Here is a 5,600-nt window from a genome sequence, read left to right as displayed (position 1 = left end):
CACTTCCCCTCAAAGCTTCTTTACCAACAACGCACTTGCACCTCTGTACTGTATGGTAAAAGGCTCACAACTGGCTTTATTGACAAAATGAACATGAATATCTACCAATTAATGCCCATGCGCACAAAATAACCATTTTTTTCATTTTTCTTTATGAACGTATCATTCTGTTCGAAAATTCAAAATCCTTTCGGTTTAACGTAACATAAGGCTCGCTGACATAATTTTCATGGTTTTTAGGAATAAAAAAGGCCTTCTGCCAACTCGCGGGAGACTCGTTCCCGGCTTCTGCTCAGCACTTTTGTTTCTTTCAACAGCGGCTGACAAGGCTATCTTTTGCAGGCGAAAAAATGGTATTTAAGATTGGACCCTGCTTTGTTTTTCATTGACAGCGGGTGTTCCCTGAAGGGGTCATTGACACAATGCCCGGTATGGCACACACATACCTTCCCGCAAGTGACCGGTATAGCGTATACAACACCAGCAGCGCCACGCACCAATCATGTAGCATGCTTCCTTAGGCAAGCTGTGGCCTTGTTTGATCCTTTGCCTAAACGAAGCATGCACAAAGAAGCATGCTTCACAGTTTGGGCGACGCGAACGTGTGGGATGAAGCTAAAATTAGCCGAAAGCGTTCGGTCTAAAAAGTGCTCGTGACAGCACGTGCGTTAAACCGTTACGCTCACAGGAGAGCTCTGACCAGGAGATATTTCCCTCTGCGCGCCCGATAGCGCACATGATTACGACTGGGTTTAAAAGGGGCAGTTGGCGAGAGGGCTGCCCACCAGACGACAACTCTGACTTCCTCGGGGCATAGATCCTCCAGTACTCTTGGAAGCATGACTTTCCGCAGTCTTGACTCCGTGAGCTCACAGTGATTATATTTTGCTGCTGAAAAGCTAAAAATTTCTACCGGCACCGTGAATGAATAGCTCCATCAGCCTTGTGCGCCTTTTGTAAAGAGGAGGACTTTCATATTTCCTGCTATCTTGCAGCCGGTTTTCCTACCCCCGCAAACGATGACTGGAGGTTCCCTTCCGGCTCCGGGGTCTTTCGTTGCTACTTCCCAATTGAGTATTATTTTTGGGCCTTGGGGCTTAGTTTTGGCCACGTAGTTTTTCTCGCGCCTATCAGTTTTATGTTTAAAACCTGTCGTTTATCCTGCTGGCAAAATTGATGCCCCTGCCATCTTTTTTGGGACGCATTATTGCAAAAAACCACAGTGTTCTTGTCTAAGTGGTCTCATTGTCTACTATCAGTATTTATTTTTTTTGTTTTCTTAAATCTCTTTACATTAGTTTGCGTACTGTTTTCTCACTTTAGTTTTCACTGGGTTTGTATTCTTAGCCTTCTCCCGCAATGACACCCTAGTAGAACTTCTCCGAGTGCGACTCGCCATTGCTTTCCTTGATCCCACCATCCAATTTTGCAGCAAGGATTAAATACGAGTCTTTTCGATCTTGTTCCTTACCCTCATGCGTAATGTGTAGCAGGGCTACACACTCCTTTAGGGCCACGAAAATAAGTACAAGTTCGTTTTATTGAAAAGATTTGGTGTTTTGAGGTACCATCAGCGCGTTTCGGGCAGCGAGTGAGGCTCTATTCACTAAGAAATTACGCAATTAACGCGAAACTTCAATTCTCCCGCTGAGCATTTGTGACATTTTACCAATGACTGTACAGGGCACGTATCTAAAACAAAACGGAGTATGTTGACGGGGCTATCGCCCTTTCACATCACAGAGTTTATTGTCCGTGTTTTTAGGTGGCTTGCCAATACTGCTCAAGGACTACCGTTCGCTCTCAGGTTGCAACAGGACTTGTACACTGGACATGTTTTGTTAAGGTCGATGGGAATCGTTTCCTGAGACGTCAGGTATGACTCGACAAACAGGGTCACGTGTGTGGCCGTGGCACTTGTGTCAGTTGGCCAATGTCGTGTGAGAGAAGCCCAACGGATCTTACTGTTGTGTTTAAGCAGTGTGTGCGCGAAAAGCGCTTCACTAACTGCTTTCTATGTACACGTGTTTGTTCGTAACTGGGGAAGAACATCCGAGAAGGCAACGGAGGAAGCCGTCGCCTGGAAAGAGCCAATATATTTACAATATTTACATAGTACCAGGCAGGAAGCAGACATCTTGAAGCCTCACCTTGTCGTCTTCTTGTTCTTTGCAGTACGCGCCTGTTGAGTACGGTAGGACCTTCATGCTAGTCTTCCTCGAAACTTGCAACACTTTCCCGCCTCACAGGAATTCATGTAAGTATAGAATAGACAAATTGATGCTTGGTGATGGTGTTTGCTCTATTTGTGACCAGCCGGTGGCCGTCCGAGTTTTTTTTCGTTCTTTCGTTATTATCTTCGGTCTTCTATTTCTACGGTACTTCACGTTCCTTTTGACTTTCGTTCTTTGTGTCTTCTTGATGACTACGACGGGTGATGGGTTGCAGGCATAACCCGTTGTTTATTTTAGAGTACGGACGACGTCTTTCCTTTGTACATGACGCCCGGTGGAAACCTTGAACTTTTACCTCTCATGCTGTAACACGTTAACCAGGTTTCTTCGATATTAGAAAATGTTAAGTAGAACGAGTAATCGTGCTTGCGGCAGCAGTTTTGTCTAGCCACTTTCCTGGGGAAGAGAGCGCGCGGTCTGTTGCCATGTCCCCCCAGCCGGTGAGAATGTGTGCGACCGTATAAGTGTCGGTTCTTTTAAGAAGACCGCGTTCTGGCAGTCCCCTTTTCGAGGCTGAGCCCTTGTGTCGGTGTGACTGCTGCACGTTTGTTGTCTTGGCCGTAGGCATTGCACCGTATGCGGTGCTGTCGCAGCCACACAAGTAGAAAACGTAGGCAATCCTGTCTCGGAGGGAACATTTTATACACTCCGGTTCATTTTTCCTTGCTTTGTCGCGGGGTTCTTAATGGTCTAGAGTTTTATTTCCTCTTTTGTGCAACAGTTTCTGCACGCAGTCTTCAAGAGATCTTATGGCGCACACCTACAAGCGGAGGACTGTTCAACTACTTCAGTCGTATAGATTCCGCCGATGCCACCTTCCGAAAACTAAACCGTCGTCCAGATGGTTTTCTGTTGGTGCTGGTCTGACCAAAGTAGATTGCGGGAACCCTTTACGGCCTGCGTTGTGTTCGTGATGTGCCATTTCCGGCACCGTCGTGCCTTCAATTTTGAGAGAGGGATGCAGTGTAGCCTGCAAAAGCTAAATCACCATCTCAGAGGTGTACGGTCGTTCATAGAGGTGCACAGTAATACCGGGGCGGTGATGTAATTTGGCTTAGAGATGCTTGGAATAGATGAGCGATTACCGAAAAGCAAATCAATTTCGTTGAATTAGTTTGTTTGCTGTAGCTCCCGATCTCTTCCCGTGTCCTTTACTCTCTCTTGAAAAACTCGATACACCTTCTTGTCTGGGTTGCTGTTTGTCTTCTCTCGTCGCAGCTGTCTTCAGGGGTGCGTTTTCGCTTCTTTCGCGATATCTTCGTTTAAATGATGGGATAATTCGATATGCTATTTTCACCGATTCTATTACGTCGTCATGTTTGCCGTGAAGCGCGGTTATGCAAGCACCGGCTTCCAGCTGCTCGCTGACTCCAGCAAGTCGGTCAGCACTGTGCCAGAGCTTTCCCATCCAAACAGCCGCCTCGACGACTTTGGTTTTCTCAAAAGTGGGCGTCAAATTAGTGATAATCTTCGAAGTGGAGTCAAGAAGGCTTTTATGAGCAATGTGCAGCCGGTTCCGCTTTCTCGACGCCTCCTTCCCGCCTCGGTGTGAGCAATGCGGTCAAAACGTTTATTTACGCTCCATAGCTCCCGGGTTTCGGCACCATGTGGACGAACGTCCAGATAGGTGAGGAAGAAGGTCGTCGCCTAGGAAAAACCAAAAACCAACGGGACCCAAACACATTTATAACGAACTCGAAAGTGCGGAGAAAAGCGGTCGTTATATCAGTAGTTCGTTTTATATAAACCTGCCCCATAAAACATGCGCACATTACCAAAATGTCGAACAACCACTTCGGTGACAAGGTAAGCCTTTTCGCTTCATGAAGGGACGCCTTTTGCTTGCTTACCAACGATCTACATTGCGTTTGCGTCGAACCTGCCGCTACCGCCACAATGTGGGCGAAGAAAGTCATTTGGATGTCTTCAAAATCTCCACTCGCCGTAATGGGTTCGGTAGCTATCAACCGCGCGAGACCGACGGTAACAGGGGCTGCCTCACTTCGGTCGCAGAAGAGCGAAGTTCGAAATTTTAAATGTCAACACGATTCGTTATCAGCAACTGTGGAAACTAAATGTCGGCGAACCAGGATCTCTAGATCAAGCCGGTCGTGCTCTAGATGGCAGTAAGTAACCACCGGCGCTTTCTGAAGTGTGCGGTGTCCTTTTTCGAATCGACTCGGGTGACGTGAAAATTAACACAGGCGATAGAAAAGCTTGAGCGGCAGTTGATAGGGCGTGGCGAATAATTTATATTCAGTTTGAATTTGAATTCTTTAGTATTTTTAATGGTGTAGTATACATTCAAGTTAGTATACAGACAAGGTTCCCATAGTCAACAGACTGCAACGTTAGCCTCGATTAATTCTTACAAAATAAAGAATACACAGAAAGCAGCAAAACCAAACAATCAGTAACCAAAAAGAATGAACACAGCTTAGGCAACGCTATAGTAAAATCAGAAGAAGCAATGAACTCGGTTAAACAAAATTAATACAACAAATTTGTGTTGCACATTACTAGCACAATACTATTTCAAACAAGGTAAAAAGGTTCGCAGAAAAAAATACATAAACTAGACACTTGCACTAGACATAAAATCTAGCGGAACTCAGGAACCTTAGGCAATGAAATGAACCGCAAAATATCAATACAGATAATAAAAACAATACATTCACCGATTCAACAAAAACGTTTTTAGCATGTGTTTGAAGAAAAACAATGATGATGAAGATTTTAGTTCTACCGAAAGACTATTCCAGGATGGGATAGCTGAAAAAGCGGATATCATCTGAAGATCGTTATAATGTTCATAGCTTGCACGTGACATGACCACAACACTTTCTTGTGAACCACTTATAGCTTTTTCGGCACTCACAGAAATAGGACCACCAGAAAAAGTTTGCCGCGTATCTGCTCCTTTCGTTGCAAATGTCGTCAAAAGACGATAGTCTTTGCAGACGTTTGCCAAGGAAATGCCCCCTTTTGCTTTCCCGCTTACATCTCATGCTGTTCCTGTACCGTCGTGCTCATCCCAAGAGAAACACACCAAGGGTTTGCTCAAGGCGATTTGAATTTTCCGCATTCTACTGCTACAGGCCAGGCTCCTCGATGCCAGCGCTGCAGTACGGCGGTGACGCGCGTGAATCGAGGCGGCCGTCTTTAAGGTTGATGGAACCGCGTGGCCGTGCTGCACGTGCGTTCCAAGCAGAACGTGGAACCTAGCTAGTGGAACAACCCATTTAGCCCTGGTCAATCCCCCATTTTGGGTGCCTGCCAAGATATTTGAGTACATCTATCATCATCATCTTTCGTTGCTGTGGCTGCGTGATTTTTCATATTCTGCAGTCGATGTAGAATATCATT

The sequence above is a fragment of the Haemaphysalis longicornis genome, unplaced genomic scaffold (genome assembly GCF_048455015.1).
Source record: "Haemaphysalis longicornis isolate Haplotype H1 unplaced genomic scaffold, Haemaphysalis longicornis Haplotype H1 scaffold_26, whole genome shotgun sequence".
Lineage (NCBI taxonomy): Eukaryota > Metazoa > Arthropoda > Arachnida > Ixodida > Ixodidae > Haemaphysalis > Haemaphysalis longicornis.
Note: the sequence above shows the minus strand (reverse complement) of the source record.